Source organism: Taudactylus pleione, unplaced genomic scaffold (genome assembly GCF_031769625.1).
Source record: "Taudactylus pleione unplaced genomic scaffold, aTauple2 ptg000266l, whole genome shotgun sequence".
In the NCBI taxonomy this organism is placed as follows: Eukaryota; Metazoa; Chordata; class Amphibia; order Anura; family Myobatrachidae; genus Taudactylus; species Taudactylus pleione.
The window spans coordinates 584,486-605,845 of NW_028284668.1; positions in this window are offsets into that span (position 1 = coordinate 584,486).

Consider the following 21,360-nt stretch of genomic DNA (forward strand, 5'->3'; position numbering starts at 1 on the left):
CTTGCGCCAATAGCACTGATTCCGGGATTGTCCACTGTGCTAACACAGCTGTCATGCATTGGCTGCGACTTAGCATTAGGGACAAGATTCGTAAGGGACGATATGTTGATGTGTTTTCCCTTACCAAGAAACTGAGGAAAGATTTATGTGGTGATAAATGCAAAGGCAGTAAAGGCCTTCCAGTCCCATTCAAATTGGCAGGCGGGGATATTTGTTTTCAACGCATGCTTTTTGGAGACTTGTCCTGCCGAGCACCCGAATATCTTCTAGTATTTCCACCTTATTCATAGTACATATAGGTCAGGTAGAGGCTAGGCATCGTGTTTACGCCAAAGAATTTTGTCACATGCAAGACAGGCTCGCTATTATTGACTTTGCATGCAAAGACATATAGGTCGCTTGAGGTCACTCAGGGTTCTCGTTTTTCTCCTGCCACGGCTAACAGCATTGCAAATTAGGTGCAGGTCGCCCTGCGACATCTCCCAGCAATAGGGGCATGTGCTTCCCATTTAACTCCGCTTATTGTCCTTTTCGGCAACGGTGTAGTTTTTGACACCTCTACACCACATGTGGGGAAAGCCACCCCACATCCAGCTGCTCAAAACACGCTCCGGAAGCCAAACGGATCCGGTGCTGCTAGCTAAGGCTTTTACCCTGGTTAATTTGGTTGCCATGGCCAAGTGATAGTCAGGGTATCCGAGCAGTGTTGATTCACTAATTTTGAGTGATGGTTTTCAGCTTGGTTTCTGTTTACTATTAAGTTCATTTGTGCCACTTGGTTCTCCAAGGAACCTTAAGTCAGCGTGGGAGCTACCGCTCGTTAGGGATAAGGTCCTTAAGGAAGTGCAGCTGGGTCGCATGATTGTACCCTTCATTGCTCCGCCTCTAGCAGAATTGGTGTTGTCCCCAGTTGGCGTAGTCAATGAGAAGACTCCAGGGTCTTTTTAGGCTTATACGGCATCTATCTTATCCATCTAGGCATTCAGCTATTGATGCCATACTGCAAGAACTTTGCTCAGTGGCCTATCAATCCGTTGACCAGGCGCTCAAGCTTCTTTGGGCCCATTGCCCTGGTGCTTTGATCGGTTGGGTTAATGGCAAATTGGCTTTTCGTTTCTGCCCCTGCATCCTGACTAGTTAAGGTACATGGGTTTTCGACTACATGATGGATAACACATAGACAAGTGCTTGCCTATGGGGTTTTCCGTTTTCTGTGCCTTTTTTCGAATAGTCCAGTTTTTTTCTACACTGGTGCATTGGGTCCGGGACTGGGGGGCGCTGTATCGCACATTATCTAGATACCTTTGTGTGTTGGTCGTTCTGATTCCCCTCATTGCAGTTACCTGCTGTAGTCCATTCAGGCACTGTTTTTCCTTTTTGGGGTTCCTATTGCCCATGCAAACTTTAAGCCATGCTATCCTACTCGGGTATCGAAATCGATACCTTGGATGGTTGTTGCCACTTGCCGGTATACAAGATCCTAAAGTTGACAGATTAATTTTGGTGTGCTTGGCCACTGGGAAGGTAGCGCGTCAGGTACAATTTCTTTTGGACCTGCTGCGCTTTGCCATGGGTTGGAGTTTTTCCCTCTGAAGCTCGGGGAGGCCGCTGCTTGCATCCCTGGGTCGCACCATTTTATTTGTCTCTCTGCTGGAATCAAGAGGGACCTCTCCATTTGGCCCTTTCTTCTGGCTGACTTCAATGGTGTGATTATTGTGGTTGCCTCCAGTGGTCCCCAGCTCCCAATGGCAGTGGTTTTCCAATGCCGCTGTCTCCTCTGGTTTTGATGTGACTTAGAAGGGGCCTGGTGCACCACCTTGGCATGCGGTGTGGCATGTCAGAGGCCTCACTAGAGATCTGCTGCTCCTGGAACTATTTCCCATTGGGGTGGCGCTGGAACGGTGGTGTTGCAGGTTGCGTGATGGGAGCATTCTTTTTAGTTGGATAACCGAGGGGGGGTGCATGATATTAACGGACAACGTGCATCCTCATTGCCGGAGTTGGGCTTGCTTGCTCAACTAGTGTTGCACTGCTTGAAATCCAGCATTGTTTTTAAAAGCTCTGCATGTCCCAGGTGATGAAAACGCGATTGCTGCTGCGCTCTCATGCTTCCAGCGGAACAGGTTTAGGGTCCTTGCACCCGGGGCTTGATTGGTTGGGTGCTTTTCCCTTCTTATGTTTGGCAGATCATACAGCCAGCATAGGGGGCCTAGCTGAGCAATCCCTCGCTCCTGCAATGCTGTGGTCCTATCAGACAGCGTGGGCAGAATGGGAGCTTAACTCCATTACTTTATTAAGGCTCTTAAGGGTTGGGCTTGCTTCTCCCTTCGTCCGGGCCAATAAGGGACGGCCGGTTGATATCCCACTCTTGCTAGCGTTGGCCCCTGCGGTTGTTTCTAATTTTGAGGTTTAAAATTACTATTTAAAAGTTTGTTGCTTTTTATTGGTTGATTTGGAGCACTGTTTTAGTGCTTCACAAAATTAAAACATTTTTAATTTTAATATAGTTTTGAATTTAATATATTCTACCTAATCACTTTCTTTAATATAACCTACCTAATTACAGTCTTTAATATAACCTACCTAATATTCTTTAATATAACCTACCTAATAATTTTTAATATAACCTACCTAATATTCTTTACTTAATATAACCTACCTAACATTCTTTTATATAACCTACCTACTAACATTATTTAATGCAATATAACAGTCTTTAATATAACCTACCCAATATTCTTTAATAAACCTACCTAATAACATTCTTTACTTAATATAACCTACCTAATATTCTTTAATATAACCTACTTAATATTCTTTAATATAACATACCTAATAACATTCTTTAATTAATATAACCTACCTAATATTCTTTAATATAACCTACCTAATAACATTCTTTAAACCAATATTGATGTCTTTCTGGTTTCTCCCCTGCCATCTGTTATAGGTTTGCTATGCGATGTTAAGGATATGTGGTTTGTGGGTCATTTGATTGTATTCTGGGTGGCTCGCTCCGCTGGGCTAAAGAGCGGCTGCAATGTCCTTTGTCAGCTAGGACTCGTTGGCTGGGTTTCAGAGGTCTTCATTGGGATTTCCTTGAAACTCAGATTTATAGCAGCTGTGCCGCAGTGTGGTGTCCCCAAAGTGATGGTAATCCATGTAGGTGGGAATGACTTTACCTCTGGGGTAGCTCCTGACTTACGCCTTAACATCGTGTTTTTACCTCCGACTCATAATGGGTGCTTGGCCGTTCTGTACAGTACTCTGGTCTTGCATTACTTCTAGGCACTAGTGTCATGATGCCCGTCATTAAAGGGCTTTGGACGAGGCTATAAAGAAGTTTCATGCTGCTGTGGCTAAATTTGTGCTGGCGCATGAGGTGTTTTGTGGTGAAGCTTCTTTTGATCCTTTTCCGTGATAGGCATCTCTATAGACCTGATGGGGAGCATTTGACGGAGGAGGTTTTGGTCTTGTTTGTGGATACAGTAGTTTGTTCACTAGCATAGGTCAGGTGGTTTAGTTTTTTATGGTGGCGGGCTCCGTTTCTGTTTAGGCAGAAACTGGCATTGGCGTGAAAGTACGTCTTATCATCTGCCCGGGTGCACTTGGTGTATTGGGTGCACTCTAGTAATTGTGGAAAATACTGTACCACCTTTACGGGGCAGTATGGCCATGTCCGGATGGGATTGTTGAAGGTTTGTGCTTAGTACCCTGGTGTTTGTTTTTTGCATTCACTGGGCGGACACCGCCCATAATGCAGTGTTTGGTTGTTTGGTTTGCACTGTTGGGCTGCCCTGTGTAGGGGCCGTCCTTTCTAGCCACCATACAATATTTTAAAACTAAAATGAAATTTTTCAAATATATAGCTGACCTGTTTTTAAATCCAATTACTGTTTCTGTGTGTTTATTTTAGATAAGTTTTGGTTATGTATGATGATCACACACCCACGACACACTTCAGCCATTACTAGGATTAAGAGAATGCCTAGTTACTGCTCTGTGTCATAGACAAGTTTTATGTATGTATCTTGCCATTGTCAGAGGGTCCTCTTGTATTTCAGTAAGAACTTTACACCTGCTGGCTGTCCAACTGTAAACATGATGATTTACCAACTGTAAACATGATGAATTACCAACTGTAAACATGATGATTTACCAACTGTAAACATGATGAATTACCATAATGTTTACAGTGGTACTGCCGGCATGCGTAAATTGCTTAAAGGTGCATTTTTCCACATCACGGTTTATAAGAAAAGCATAAATAGACTCCCTATCCCATGATACAGGCTCACAGCACAGTGGCATCATTCAGGCTGGTGTCACCCAGTGCATTACTGTGGACTCCTCGCATGCGCTGAATGTGAGCATGCAAAAGGGGGCATGGTCTCACATCCACGATGCTACGTGCCCTGTTGTATGACATTTCTGCCAGCACAGAGTGGGTGATGCGTGCATGCATGTGTCATCAATCACCGCTGCTCAGTGACACCATCCAAAGAGGTGACATCAAAATAGCTGAGCAGCTCTGCTATATTGGTGTCACCCCCTCAGATGGTGTCACCAGGTATGGTCCGCACCTCCCTAGTGAGCCACTGTCACAACATGATCAACTCCAGCTAGAAAATGGTGTCAGGTAATAAGGGATGGACGAAAAGGTTGCATGGAGTTGTTCAGACGTGGACTTGCCATTTAAATATATTCCATGTTGTGTTAAATTGACCCTTATTTAATTCTTATAAGAATATTTCCTAAAACCAATATAACCCTCTGATTTAGCTGAACATTTGATGAAAAGGGTGAATAGGAAACTTGAAATGAATTAAGCCAGGACAGGAAGAAATGCATCTTTTGATTGTCAAGATAGATCTGTTTTCTCATTGAAATGTATTTATAATAATTTGTAATCATTAAATTTGCAATAATTTTTCTTATAATCTCATATGGAAGCAGCACCCCCAAATGAGAATGGTGAAAGCTGCATCAGAAAAGACAAGGTTGACAAGTGAGGTGTCTGCTGCCTATGTTCTAGTCTGAGGGATGAGGTGGTTGTGCAGCAAAATGGCAATGTGTTAACTTCTTGGCAAATACTTGAACAGCAGCTGCAGCAAGCTGCACTAATTCTCCATTTCCCATTTCTATTGTGTTTTTTTTTAAGACAAAGCACAACAATATTAGATGACAAAACACATGCACATTGTAGGATTTATATATTTCAGCAACTTGTTTAAATATTCAACTACAACAAGAATTCTGTAGTCATGGAAATGTCTTAACTCTTACATTATTGCTCTGAGCTACAGCATGATTTGTTTATCCTCTCAACAATTATATAGAAATCAATCAAATTAATATAAAATATTGGGATTTGAATGATGTAAAATATTAATATGCATGGAAATTCTAAAAAAGCTAAAGCACTGAGGAAAAAGCACATTGTTATTATTCTTTATTTATGGGGTGCCACCAAGGACCCCTAGTGCCTTACAGAGGGCATGTACATAAATAGTGCAAACATAACAGGATATAAAGAGCATAACATTACTGTACAAAGAAAACTTAAATGAACAATTTAGTCAATTTATGAACAACCTTAACAACAAAATGAGAGGTGTTTGAGACCTGTATCCAAGTTGATGGGTGCAGATGACATGTAGGGATATAAGGAAGGGGATAATTGCAAAAGTGGGGAAAGGAAAATTGCTTGAAGGAAGAGGGTCCTGCTCACGAGAGTTTATAATCTATAGGGAAATCATGGCAGCTAATCCATAGCCATCCATCCATGAGAGAAGTGTTGAAGCACATTGAATATATCAGCCATGAATATATTTGCAACATTATATTTAAATACTATCAAATTGCAATATAATTTATCACTAAAAAAATGATTACCTGCAAGGATATACCCAAGACTGACACCATAATCATAAGAATAGTGAGATATTCTGTAAAAACGTCCCACCAGGGCTTCAGTATTTTGAAGTTTTCCTGTGGATCACCAAAGTATTTCAGATCTGCAACAGTGGCCATATCTACTGAATGGAAAAGCAATGACATTCATTTCATTAGTTTTATTTTATTTTTCCAAAAGTATACATGAAATTCAGCTTTTTATCACATACATCTCATTAAAGTATATACAGTACATAACATACCATCACCCATCACTACTACATGTATAATCACTATCTTTAAAATTTTCGGAACAGTGCATATTTTACTTTTATATTCTTGTCGGGGGCCGAAGCAATTACAACGCGAATGTGTGAGCAGAGATCAGACCCCGGTAATTGCACATGTGCAGAAGCGAGCTGACAATAGCAGCTTCATTTCCAGGAGATGAAAAAAGGGAAATATACATTTTGTTTTTTCTTGGTGATTGTGTTACATTTAAGTTCTACAATATGTTCTTGAATCTGTAGGTTTAGTGAAATGAGTGTTTTGGATGTAGCCTCCATCCTATCCCATCTCTATGAGCAAACCCTTTTACTTAACTAACAACAGTTATTTCATACTTGCCTACTCTCCTGGGACTGCTGGGAGCCTCCCGAAAATCGGGTGCCGCTCCCGCCTCACTGCAAGAGTAGTCAATTCCCCAGAATGGCCGCTGATCCCCTGCGCCCGCACGCAAAAGTAAGCGGTTCAGGGGGGCGATGACGCAATTTGCGCTGAATCATGTCATCTTAGCCATGCCCCCTGCATCAAAATGCCAATAATATCAACATTATAAAGCAGGGGTGGGGCCGCGATGACACGATCGCACCGGCATGCCTCCGCACCGCCTATTTAAACCGCCCCCTCACATCCTGCTGCACCGACAAGGCAGCCTCCTCCCGGAGGAGGCTGCCAGAATGTCGGTAACTAGAAGTTATTTTAATGACAGCTTTGTGTGCTTACTACAGTTTGAGTCTCTTATATCCGAAAAGTTTGGGACCAGAAGTGTTTTGGATTTCACATTTTTCCATATTTTGGAATATTTGCATATCATAATGAGATATCTTGGGGATGGGACCCAAGTATAAACACAAAAGAACAGAAAACCACAATTACCCTTTGTGGACATGCTTCCGCGGGGGAATCTGGGCATGCGTGGAAGAGATATACTGTACAGTGTATTGTATCACAGCTGGAAATGCTATTTGCTGTGCTCATGCTTTATGATCACAACGTGTCATATGAGGTCAGATGTCATGTAGCCTCTGTATCATAGCTGAAGGGGTCTCTTTTCCCTGCAGAACACTTGAGAACATTACCAGCTGTGTGCCCGGTCACATGAGGTCAGTGTCCTTTCGGCATTTGAAAACACTTAGAGGGGTATTCAATATGAAACGTAAACTTCGCTGTTGAAGTTTACGTTTCATATCAGAGCTTTTACCTGCGTTAAAGTATTGGGCGCGCGCCTGCTTAGCCCCGTATTCAATATGAAACTAACGAAAACGGGAGCCTGCAAAGTGGGATTTGTGTAAAGTTACGAAATTTTCCTTAAAAAAATTGTAGGACCCCCCTAAAGTTGTAAAAACATGGGGGATCACTATGGGAACCCCTGTTTTAGCCTTTAAATGAAAGTCGGGGATTTAAATAGCCGCAGCAGGTGTTTTTTCCCGACATTGAAGAAGTGATGCAGAAGAGCACTTAGGTTATTTTTTTCGTTTTTTTAAGTGGTCCCATCAAATTTGGGGTATATGAAAATGGGTACTAGCATATTTTGATGTCCCTAAGGTAAGTTTTTAAAAATTCTGCATTTGTGCACCTGCCGCTATAAATCTATTCTAGAAAACACCTGCCGCATACTTGCAGAATAGCCCTGAACCTATTTCCCTATTGTTAAACATTTTTTTCCCATTTTTTTTTTTTCACCCCAATTTTTAAATTAATTTTTTGGAGTGTCCCTATTCTTTTTTTAAACTTTTTTTGACACAGTTCTTTTTTAAGCTATTTTATTTTAAGCCTGCACCCCTAAACCCCAATTCTGCACTTTTTTTCGACACCTATTCAATGGTGAAAAGTTATCCCCGTTTTTTATCAAAGACTTTTCGAACCTGCGAAAAGTCTTTGAAATTGAATACGGTGTAAAACTAAAACCTGCGATAATGATGTCATAGGTGCGATATTAACGCAAAAACAGAGTTTTCGCTCCCATATTGAGTACCCCTGTTAGTTTACCTAGCATTTGAAACTGTGGAAATGGGAGTTTCAACCTGTACTTATTTTGCTATATTATACATGTATTGTGCTTAGATATTTACCTTACTAATAATATTATAGTGCAGTAATAATATACTTGGGACTATTCTCTCAATGGGGTCTATTCATCGTCTCTTAATTTCTACGAGAGGAGGTGAAAATTAACATTGTCACCTACTTTTGTAGAAATTAAGTTTCATTGCCATTCATTAACTGTGTAACTCATATCACTGATTTCTCCTGGTTACAATTTTCCCACAATAATTCCACAGTCTCCATACTTTAGTATGGGAATGTAGAAATTATGTAATTCATCAAGTTCTGAAAAAGCATTTTTTTTTGGAACTTGATGGTGTCACTGTACGCCATTCAGAGGTGGTGTACAGCCTCGATAGTCTTCACAAGTTGCTGTTTACTTTTCAGATCCCTCCTCGCTGTGTTCTGTTTGCCTGTAGCTGCCAACTCCTGTCCCTCCTCTGGCTCCACTCTACTTAATGCCGCATGAGAGGAGTCTTCATGCCGATGGTGGTTGTCAGCGCTCCGACCAGCCTTGCCTTCTCTCTGACTGATGGGACATTTTCCTCCTGCTGCTCCGTAGAGTCTTTGCAGCCTGTTTTCATGCTCCGCATGCGCAGTTTGAAATCAGACTGTGAAGAGCCTACTAAGACCGGAGCTACAGGAAAAGTCTCTCACTTCCGAAAAATCTGATTCTGCCAAAAGAGCAGCTTTTCGGAAGTGATAGGCATGATGAATGCCTCCAAAAAGTTTTTTTGAACCCACAGGGTTCTATTTATGTATAAATTAAGTGCCAGGGTTATTCATCATTCTTGTAATGGGTTGGGTATGAAATCTCGGCGTATGTTCAGCCGCCGAGTGAAATACCGACGCTGGAAGTCCGACATACCGGAATCCCGACGGTGCAGGTAAATATACTAAACCTACCTCTCTCTCTCCCCTGGGTGGTGCCTAACCCTAAGTCCCCCCGGGGGTGCCTAAGCCTAATCCCCCCCTTCCTGCACCCTAAACCTAACCCTCCTGGGGGGTGCCTAACACTAACCTCCCCCCAGTAGTGACTAACCCTAACCCCCCTTCCACTAGTCTAACCCTCCCCGGGGGGGGGTGTCTAACCCTAAGTCCCCCCGGGGGTGCCTAAACCTAACCCTTCCCTCCGCGGCTAACCCTATCCAATAGAGCAGAGGGATCTAAAAAGATCCCTCCCTGCTGTGTCCTTTTACCTTGCTGACGCTGCCTGCTGACTCCCCAAGCTCTCCTCCAGTGAGCCGGGGTGGGAGAGGACACAGCAGCGACGGCGGAGGACTTGCGCTGCGGGAGAGTCACAGTCACACCCACGGCAGCTGTAGCTCTGCGACCACAGGGGGGCCAGTGGACACCATCAGTGGGGTTGGCCGGGAGGTTTGCCAGAGCGAGTGGGCTGGGGAGGGGGGCTTTACGGTTTCTTCACAGCCTGTCTTGGAGACAGTGAAGCAGGGAAAATGTCCCCTTTTTACGAAAAGCTGTCTTCGCAAAAGGAGCAGCTTTTTAAAAATGATAATTAAGTATTGGAGGCATGATAAATGCCTCCAATATAAGGAGTGAACTCGCAGCTAGTTCAATCCTTAATTATCACATGGGATACTTTTCCCTTCATGAATGGACCCCACAGAGAGTTCAAAACATAAATGAGGCATCGGCCCCAATATATCTTTTAAGACAAAACAACACTGACAACAACACTAGTAGGGTTTTGAGCCACCATGAGTTTTCACAAAAGCTTCAATGGCCTTGCTATAGAATCTAGAAGTATTTTAGACTCTGCTGGAGGCATGTACTGTACAATTCTTCCATGAAAAGTGCCTTCAGCTGTTGCTTTTAGGAGAGTGGTAGAAAACATTGTGCTGATACTGTATCTGGCGACTAGGACTGCTCATGCACCCACCAAACCACTCAGTCACAGCTTGTGTCCTGTACTTGTGGCATTGTCATTCTGAATCATTCCACTCTCATCCCCATAGAAATGTCTTGTCACAGAATAAGGTAATCACACTTAAGAGCTTTGTATTTACTGCCACAAAGCTTGCCTTCTAGGTGAGAAACCTAATCCAAGTAAACTGAGGCACCAGATCGCTTCACTATGTAGAATAGGCAGTATTTATGCTACCATGTTTTCCATTACTAGTTTGTACCTTTACCACAGTGCTGTGTGTAATACTGTATGTGCCTTATACAGAGTTGGATAGAAATCGGGCATTTATGGTCCCGCATTATGTACATCGGTATATATTTTCTTGTATGCAGAATTGTGCGCATCTTGTTTTGCATCCACTCCCTATTCGTATGCTTGATTTTGTATTTACGCCTACGTCCAATTCTGCATATCTTGCAGATGCTCTGACATGTCTCACTGAGCTAAGTGAGAACACCCAGGTACAGCCTAGTTCCACAACTTCAGTCACAAGTAGAAATGCACCTGAAATACATATGACTCTGCATTGCTAATTTTTGCTTACATTTAGACCCTGATTCAGGCCCGCTCGTAGCCGCTGGCCACTCGCTGCGGCCAGGAGACCATTGCGATAATCGCGACCATCGGCCTTGCGATGAGACCCTGCGGTAGGGTCTAGGCTGCCGCAAGGCTAATCCGACTCCTTCCTCTAATAGAGCAGGAAGTCCACTACTGACATCAGTAGTGATGTCAGTTTGCCCGCCAAACAAACGCCAGGCATTCCTAAGGGAACGCCTGCGTTTGTCTCAGACACCCCCCCTACCCGCCCACAAAAAGGAGGCAAGCTGTCACTCACCATCGACAGCCGCCCCGTCTTGTTGCAAGCCCCGTAGCAACTGAACTTCAGTCGCCCAGCGGGGCTCGCCCACACGCATGCCGGACGCGGCGCATGCACAGTGCGCAAACATCGGCCTGCTAGCGAGCGGCTCTGAATGAGCTCCTTAGTTTGGAGCATGTGCAGTTTGAAAACATGCAAGATACGCTCTGCAAACAGGCGTACATTAACTCAGCATCAGGCGGTGAGTATTCAGTGGTAAGTGGAGAAGAGATTGAAATGCGGATGACTCTGCATCGAATGTAATTAAGTGTACACGGTTCCAGAGCAAGATAAGTTAGGCAAAGAGGTGTACATTCAACTCAAAAAAATTGCTCCTTCTGTGCTCCTATTCACCATGCACAATGCTGTCTCCTGGGCTGCCTTTTTCTATATAACACAACAGGAGAGCTCAGGGGCGTATATATAATGGGTGCAGCCCTGCACCGCACACCCTGCACCCATAATATTACTTACCTTTTCTGAGTCCCACGTCGGCGGGGATCCAGCGCTGTAAAAACTCCAGGAAAATTGCCAACGTGGCCATTTTCCCGTCGCATGCGCAGTACAGCGAAAATGGCCGCAGCTGCCATTTTCCCGGTGACCTGTGCATACTCTATAGACTCTGGGCACACTCTAGTGCCCAGAGTCTATAACTCCGGTGCTGGCGGCACACAGCTCAGTGTGCTGCCGGCCACCGGAGAGAGAGGAGGGGGCCTGCGTCGGATACTGCACACGGGCTCCATCCTCTCTAGAAAAACCCCTGGGAGAGCTGTATAAACTATAAAGCTCAACTACAAGTCAGGTGAGCTATCAGTAAAAAGAGCACTTTGTGCACATGTGTTCTATGCAGGAACAACACAGGCAAAGAGGAATGCTCTTCCTTTAAATAAAACAAAGTACACACGGCGTAATCGGTAATGCTGGCTGTCGGGATGCCTACTGTCATAATACTGACAGTGGCATCCCGACGGTTGGTATCCCGACAGGGGTCGGATAAGTATGCTTACCCTCCCCCTTCTCCCACTAACCCTCCCTTCTTGTAGTCTAACCCTCCCCGTTAGTGCCTAAACCTATGTGTTCCCCCTTTCATGCCTAAACCTAACCCCCCAATAACTTAATGCTAACCCCCATGCTACATAAACCTAACCTTCCCCCCCCGCGGCTAGTGCTTAGAGCGCCCCAAACTTACCTAGATTGGACAGCCGTCCTTCTGTATTCCGACGTCGGGATTAAGATAGGTGTCAGTATTTCGATGCCTATCTTAAGTCCCTTGTCGGGTTTCACCCATCGGGATTTAGACCGGTGGCATCGCGGCCGCTGGTCTCATAACTACATTCCCACACGGCGCTATGTAATAACAAAATTTAAAAAAGCAGGCAATGTAAAATCTTTTGACATATAAGAGCTGATTCTGAGTCACACGCAAAGCAGCTGTAGTTGCAGGTAGCAGCTTAATCCGGGATTAATACCTTATGATAATGTGTGAATCAATAGCGCTCATACGTCTGCAAGCGGAAACCCTTGCTGCCCGTGTTACATCTGCTGCTGTAATTGGCATCATTAGTATCGGCACTTCCCATGTTAGGTGCAAAGGATCTGTCAGAAACATTCTCACCACCCCTATACTCATGACAGGAGCTTTAGCTACACATCCATGACATTCCCACAAAACAGGGCGGTTCTGTGCGGTTGCATAGTTGCCACACAGTTTCTGCCACGAAACACCCAATTCAACAGAAAGGTACATCCGGGCAAGTACGGCGAGAATAGGCCGGAGATATATATAAATGCGTAAATTGGCATCTGTGCATGACCTGTATGCAAATACTTACCGTTTGCATCTGTGGACAGAGGCCCTGATTCAGACCCACTCGCAAGCGGGCGCACGTACGTTAGGCGTACGTACAAAAACATTTAAATTCAATGGCTCGCTCGTATTTTCGTTCGCATCTAAAATTCCTCCCTAAACTCTGACGACCCCTCCTCTAACTAATGAGCGTACGAAATAGCGAGCGTACATCCCCGAAATGGCTTGAAAGGAACGCACGCACAAGTCTAAACAGGAAGTGGCCTTGTCAGATGTCGATTACCTGCTCCTTTATTCTGCCTACCTCCATCAATCGTATCATGCCAATCAATGTATCAATTAGCTTAATTGTTTGTTTTTTTTCAACACAATGCAAGAAACTTTACTCTTGTCCGTGTTTGTGTTTACCCGCAGAATACGTACGGATGAAACATTCGCTTTTATTGTTCAAAAAACATGTGAACCACAATTACACAATTGTTCTATTGCTGTGGATCCCCGCATATTTCCTTGGGTTCATTTCTTTATTTAAATTTGCTTACGCATGTCACTGCATCAAGCCTATCATAACTCTCCAGAGATTTCTGGCCCTGTCGAACACATGACTCATACACTAACCAATAAAATTGCTCCTGTTAATTTCCAAAATACATTAGCCAATCAGAAAATTTTAACACACTTTATCAAAAATGATTTTTAAGAAAAACACCATTGCCATCATGAGATCCTCCGCATTCACCAGGCGCGAGCTGCTGGTGCTTACGGAGGTCATGGATCGCCGGATCACCAGCCAGCCTCCACCCATCACCAACCGGCAGAAGCGCTCCGCGTATGCGGAGGCACGGTCCCGCCTGCGGTCCTTCGGCTCACGCCGCAACATCGGGCAGCTGGAGCGCAGGTGGTCCGACCTGCAACGGCGAACGCCCCGCTTGCTGGCATGCTTTCGCATGCAGATCTAGGAAAGTAAGTGTTATGTATTGTGGTTTTAATGTTTGTGTTTGTGGGGCAAACTGCGTGTGCATGTTTTCCTGTCTGTCCTATTTATTATTTGTACTCATATCTGCGTGTGCATGTTTTCCTGTCTGTCCTATTTATTATTTGTACTCATATCTGCATGTGCATGTTTTCCTGTCTGTCCTATTTATTATTTGTACTCATATCTGCGTGTGCATGTTTTCCTGTCTGTCCTATTTATTATTTGTACTCATATCTGCGTGTGCATGTTTTCCTGTCTGTCCTATTTATTATTTGTACTCATATCTGCGTGTGCATGTTTTCCTGTCTGTCCTATTTATTATTTGTACTCATATCTGCGTGTGCATGTTTTCCCTCTATTTCTGATTTTTTCATTCTACTCCTATTTGGCTTATTTTTTGGGTTGTGTTTTTTTTTTAGTTTTGGTCCCCGGATTTGTCCATAAACTAACCGCAATTTCTTTGACATATTTTAGGGGGACAGCCAAGACTCCGCCGTCACCGTCCGTCCAGACGGCGTTCCCGGCAACTATCCCCAACCCCCAGCCAACACTCCACCCCAAATCTTTCCCCTATTCCCCACTCCTCCCCATCCTTCCCAGACCCTCTCCCGGAAATGTCGGGCCTCCTTCCCCTCCGTCCCACTTCCCCCTCTCCTCCACCCACCCCTCTTCCAATTACCCCCTCCCCGGAGTCCATCATAACTCCTCCCCATTCTTTGGGGAATGACGGATCCTCCGAGGAGGATCATGGAGGCATTTCCGGAGCTCCCGTTTTGGCTCCCGGTATGTTTTTCTTTTGTTTTTTTTTAAAGCACAAACTGTTTGTATGTAATCATGTGTCGTGCCTTTCTTCGTGTTTTTGTGGCTTGACTTTTGGTGATTTCGCAGTTTGCCTTTACCTCTTCCTGGTGATTTCAACATACACATATCACACCTGTGGGAATTTGTACATAGGCCTTGTATTTTTGGCAGCACCCCCTTTTTTTATTTTTTTTTAGGTTTAGGAGTGATTTCGTTGTGTTTTTGTTTTTTTAATGTGGATTCCCTATTGTTGTATTAACCCACACACTTTTCTCACCCACAGAGGAACAGAGGCGTCGGCAAGAGGTGGCGGATTGTGTTGGCCAGATGCGCCAACATGTAATTGGCATTCTTGTGGCCCTCGACCGGCTGTCTGGCCTCCTTCGCCAGTAGTTTTTTTATTTTTGTTAACTTTTCAAAATAAATTTTTTCATACAAATATACGTTCTGGCTCATTTTTTAAATCCAAAACCAAGATAGTTTAGCCTGACATAAGTAGACTGTTCCTGCAAGGATTTCCCTTTTTTAAAAGTTAGATTGTGTTTTGTCTTTGTATGTCAAACAGACACAAGAAACACATAACAGTAACAATGTCATTTCCCTTTTTGGGTGTAGTGTCAATTACATATTTCTACATTTTACAGGTTCCTAGTTGGTGCGCAAGCTGCTTAGGCCAATCTTACAAATCCCAAGGTTGGGCCAGGCTTCCTTTTGGTGTGGGTTGGGAAGCTGAAAACATATTTCAGTTTAGCTCAACTGGCGTCAGTACTGGATTACCCCTTAGTCAAATGTAACTTGTGTTAACCTGGTTACACTTGCTGTTAACGTCCCAAAAAAGGAAGACCATTTCACTCTCCAAACATTTATTCACAACATAACAGAGAAAACAAAGTGGTCACTCCCAAAAAAAGAACACAGTGATAAATTCAAATACAACACATACCCAGAAATAATTAAATAAAAACAAAAAATCAAGAACTGGTTGACGAAGGACCATGCCAACATGATTCCACAAACATGGCGTTGCGATATGGGTTCCAGAATATATGCCCAAAAGGACCAGATCCAGGTTTGGTAAGGGTAGCAGGAAGTAGTGAGCGTTGGAGTGCCAAAGATTATGTGAACAAACAGAAGATGGTGAGAAAAAAAACACAAAATTAGATGTTCGCAAACAAACACAAACACATTAGGTATAAACACTGTAGTTTTGTTACAACTTACCTAAAAAATCTGGCCACAACATCATCGCGTATGGCCCCCCCACATACTGACCTCCGACCAACCTCGGGGGGGCCATCCTCAGGTAAGGCATCCTCTGGCTGCATTGGGACACCACTCCTTATGGCAATGTTGTGAAATATCCCACACAGGACCACAATTTTAGACACCATATCCGGCACATACATGAGCTCGCCACCAGAGCGGTGGAGGCATCTGAATCGGCCTTTTAAAAGGCCGATACAGCGCTCCACCACTTGCCTGGTGGCTGTAAGTGCGGAATTATACGCACTTTGTGGCCCTGGTGTGGGAGCCAAATAAGGAGTGAGCAGCCAGGACATGCAAGGGTATCCACTGTCTCCTGTGAAAAAAAATAGACAACATCAGGAACACTGTGTATCAAGCTTAACATTGTTATGTACTAAAGGTCTCCACTTACCCAGAAGCCACGCATCACCAGCTTGTAGGTTGGTTAATTTCTGCCATATCCCTGATTGCCGGATGACGAAGGAGTCATGAGCACTTCCTGGTAATTTAGCATTCAGGGACAGGATCTGGAGGGAGGCATCACATACCACCATTACATTCAGGGAGTGATAGTGTTTACGGTTTCTAAATATTGCCTCCAGCCGTGCTGGAGGCTGAAGTGGTATGTGAGTACCATCCACAACCCCTATGATGTGTGGGAAGCCAGCTATTTGGTAAAAATTGGCCTTGCCCACACAAAGGGCACCCATATCCAAAGGCATTTTAATAAAATGATGGAGGTGCTTGAAAAGTGCCTCCATCACTGCCCTCAGGATCCGGGAAAAGGAGGATTGGGAGATGCCCGCCACTATTCCCACCGTTGTTTGAAACGATCCTGAGGCACAGAAATGTAACACTGCCATAAATTGCGTCAGTGGTGGTATTGCTGTTGGACTGTCAATTTGCCGCTCAAGATCACTTTCTATTAATGAGAGTGTCTATGATGATTTTGGGAGGTAGACGGTAGCGTCTTAAAACCTCATCATCGGGCATTCCAAAAAGGGTGACACGTGTTCGAAATATCTGGGGCCTTGCATGCCTACGATGCCTACGCCTGGGACGAGTTTGAGGTTGGTCGTCTTCCGGGAGCAGGGCCAGAACAATTCGCCCCAGATCTACCTGAAATTCAAAGTTTACAATGTAAGGCTTTTGAGCCACCCCAAAAGTAACATAAAACAACTTAGCTTTATGATACCATCCATAGCTGCTTACATGCCGGGGTATTGTCATGATACATATAAACTGTAAAAAAGCCAAAAATGAGACATCAAAAATTTAGAGGGTGATTTTATGTTTGTCAAATTGGTGTAAGCCAACACATAAAATAGGCGAAACACACATTTGGCCATCGATGAAAACGACATTGCACACCGTACGTCAAATAGGGGTCAAATGGACCCCAAAAATGGAAAAGGGAAAAGCAAAACTGGTTTACATGATGAATAAGCCTCGAAAAATGCGTTAATTATTTCGCAAATGCAAGTCACTACACCAACAGTCAAAAATGCGTTAATTAGTTCGCAAATGCAAGTCACTACACCAACAGTCAAAAATGCGTTAATTAGTTCGCAAATGCAAGTCACTACACCAACAGTCAAAAATGCGTTAATTAGTTCGCAAATGCAAGAAAAATAATGGACTTACCAAAATCGAATATATAAGATTTCCCTCAAAAAGGTCTTTGGGTCCGAAAGCCAAAACAAACTAAAATAGATGAAATTAGTGTTAAAAAAAATATATCACACAAAAAACCAGAAGTAGACACCAATTGGCCACAAATTAGACTGCACAAAACTTACCAAATCAGGAAACGATGGCAAAAAATAAACCAAAAAAATGCGAACGGAAAACCAAAACAACTGTAGCAAACCAAAGAAAATACAAACACCGCCAAATCCTCCAACCGCAAACAACCAAATCCAACCAACTTAACCGCCAACAATCCAACAACGCAGCCTCGACTCCACACACACCAAGCCATAAATAGTGTTTATTTTCCCGCACAAATTAAGGATGAATCATAGGGACGCACAATCAATGATGCGGCCGCAAACTAAGGACGCATGTATAAATACGTCACGAAATAACATTTAATTTCTGGTTGATTTCATTCTGGAAGCAGAGACATGGCTTCAGACCAGGGAAACAATGGCCAAAATTCCGGCGGTAAGGCCTTCATGCATTTTGTCTCAATGATTCTTTAAAAACATAATATTGTGCAAGTTGTGAAGTGGCTCAATCTGCATATTTACCCAAATAGGTGAGGAGGATGACATGGAAGAGACTGCTGGCCCCAGTCAACCCGCCAAAGCTGGCAAAAAAAAAAGGCAGCCACATTTCACAAGCAAGGAGATGGAGGTTTTGATCCAGAAGTGCGTTGACATCCTGCCACAGGCAGCCAGGAATATGAGCCAAAGCCAGAAGTGGAGAATGTGGGAGGAGGTCGCCGTTGCTGTCAATAGGGTGGGTGATTATGTCCGTCTAGCCCGGGATTTCAAACGGCGGTAAGTAAACACTTTCCCATCCTATAAACAAACCCCATTGTAAAAAAAAGGATAATGGTTCCAATTTCAGTCCACAGATGGGCAGACTTCAAATATCGTCTCAAGCAAAAACTTGCCGACAGGGCTAGGCATGCAAGGGGGACAGGTGGGGGTCCCACCCCTGTGTCATTGGAGTTGACAGACTTAGAAGAGCTGGCACAGGGGTGTGTGCAGGCTGTGGAGGTGTTTGGCGTGTCCAACATGGATACGGACATGCCAGACTTTGCGGCTCCTCATGTTGGCCAAGGTAAGTCTTGTGATGTGACCAACTCTGAAATGCTATTGTGCCAATATGTAGATTCTAATGTGAGTCTTTTGGCATTTTTCCTAACAGAGACAGAGGCGGATGAGTCTGCTCCAGAGGGGAGCCTTGGCCGCAGAATTTCTGCTGGCTCTGCAGGGGAGGAACCAGTACATCCGGCTGAGGACCCTGCAGAAGCCAGTCCAGGGCGTGCCCCCTCGCAGGCAGTGGGCCTCCTCACAGAACTCAATTTTAAATCGGATTTCCATACGGAGATTCTGCAGAGGATGGACGCCAGTCTGATACGGGTGGCTGAGGCCCTGGAGCAAAATGCTGCGGCCAACGTGACCATTGCTCAGGCCCTGGCGGAAAATACCAGGGCCAACATCCGCATCGCCGATGCCCTGGAGCAGCTCGTTCGCCAGCACATGGTGGAGCCGACCTCCCTTCCTGCCGGAACATCCGGATCCTCCACCTCTGGCACAACATCAGCCAATCCTCCAAATGTGCCTAGCCCTGTGCCTAGTCCAGAGGCCACAACATCTGCCTCTGGACAGGCCAGCCCGATGGCATCCCGGACCCGGTCTGGCGCCCACCCTCACCCAGCCAAACGGGCGAGAAAACGGTGACAGCAATGGCGACTTTTCCCACACTCCTTCTGTGCTTGGCTCATATTCCTTTCTGGTCAAAACTTCCCTCTCCTTTCTTGTGAAATGTTTTTAATTTTGGTATTTACGTTTATGTTACCAGTTATGGCTTTTTTTTTTTTTTTAACAAATATCTTTGCCACAAAAAAAAGGCAACAAAATATTAGGCCAATTTGTTTGTGTTTAAACAATAAATTTAAAACAAAAAACTGACATTGTATTGTGACATTATTGTACAAATGGGTTACATTTAATCCTGGCCCTAAAGGCAAAAACTGACCCTCTTAAAAAAAAAAAAAGGCCTCTTTAAGGAACGTTTAAAAAATCACATAGCGATGCAAATTCCACAGTAAACCAAAAAAAAGGGGAGCTAATTAAAACATGATGACATTATTGTTACAATAGGCCATAACCAACAAATTGTGGCCAAAATAAAACACCAAAAATGTACGCTAATTGATTGTGTAATCATGACATTAGCAGCTCTGATTTCCACCTGCGTACGCTTTTGTGCTATCCCAATAAACTGCTTTCCAAACACATACCAAGCCGGTTTTCAATCCAACACTAATTACTTTACTGACCAGCCGCGATTAATCACAGCACCATCGTTGAGTCCCGGGACGGAGGAGAAGGCCATCGCCAATGTGGTCGAGTAATCATGACCCTAAGCTGTGCGAGCATTTTGAAGGGAAAGCGGATGTTCCAGTGACGTATGAGACGGTCCGAACACATTTGACGTTCGCATCTGCTAATGTATGTACGCCCCAAAAACGCCTCGCCACGCCTGCGTTTTTTCATCTCCACCCCCGTCAACACCCAAAAACGCCCTGTTCTGTCAATCACATTTGACATGTCACTTCCTGTACGCTATTTTAGGAACGAGAGAAAAAAAGCTCGCAATCTGCCGTACGCACATGCGCAGTGTAACACCGACGCATGCGCGGTTAGTCAACATCGGAACGCAACGAGCGTACTGTTGTTAACGTGCGGCTCTGAATGAGGGCCAGAGATCCATCTAACTCAGTATCAGCCCGATAGTGTTTTCTGCAGAGTTTTCTATAAAAGTAATTGGGCAGTTCCTAAAATTATAATTATATATGTTTAATATATTGCAAATGTACAACTAACATTTCTTCCCTGTCTTCAAACTCTACAAAGCTGCAATGAGCTACTCTTGGGGGTAAATTTACTAAGATTCGAGATTGGTCGAGATGTCAATCTCAGGTGATTTTAGGTTTGAATTTCATCTTGCAAATTTACTAAAGGTAAAGTCGGGTGAGATAGAGAGTTCTCTCTTCTCACTCGTAAAACTCAGGGGAGATAGCTAACTCGAATCAACTCACCATCGGGCAAATCGGAAGTACTTTTCACCTAAAATATACATCTCTCAAAATTAACAAGAATCGGGATGACGACAAGCTCAGGTGAGATGACAGCAAACTCTCTGCCCAAATCACTTTTCAAACTCTCCACCTCCTGAACTGCGAGTTAGCCTGAAACATACACAAATCATTGTGATTTGTGGATATTTCTGCCTTTAATTAGTTAAAAACGGGTTAAATTATTAAAAAAAAAATACAGTGGGGTCCCCACCCAAAAGCATAACCAGCCCCGGACTTGTCAGCCTGTCCTGGTACCTAAACTTACGGGGAACAAAATGAGTAGGGTTCCACCATACTTTAGGTACCAGCACCAGGCTGCAGGGCCAGTCCTGGTTTTAAATACAGGGGAGAAAAAATTGCGTAGGGTTCCCCCTATATTTAAAACCAGCAGCAAACCCAAAACTACTGGGGTGTAATGCCACAGCCAGGAGACCCTATTACCAGGTGTCCAGGGCCAAAGCATTATCACCCCAAATCGGTCAGGCCAAGCCAGGGATCTCAGGGGAGGTGGGGACCCCTTAAAAAACGGGTCACCCTCTCCCGAAACCCCAGGCTTGGTCTGAAGCCCGGGGCTCTTCCCCGCACCCCTGTAGTGGTGGGTATGGGTGTAATAATGTGTAAAATTAAAGAAAACTATTGTATTTTACAGTGGAACTACAGGTGCCAGCATGCCTGCCCTTTGGCACTCGTGGAACTACAAGTGCCAGCA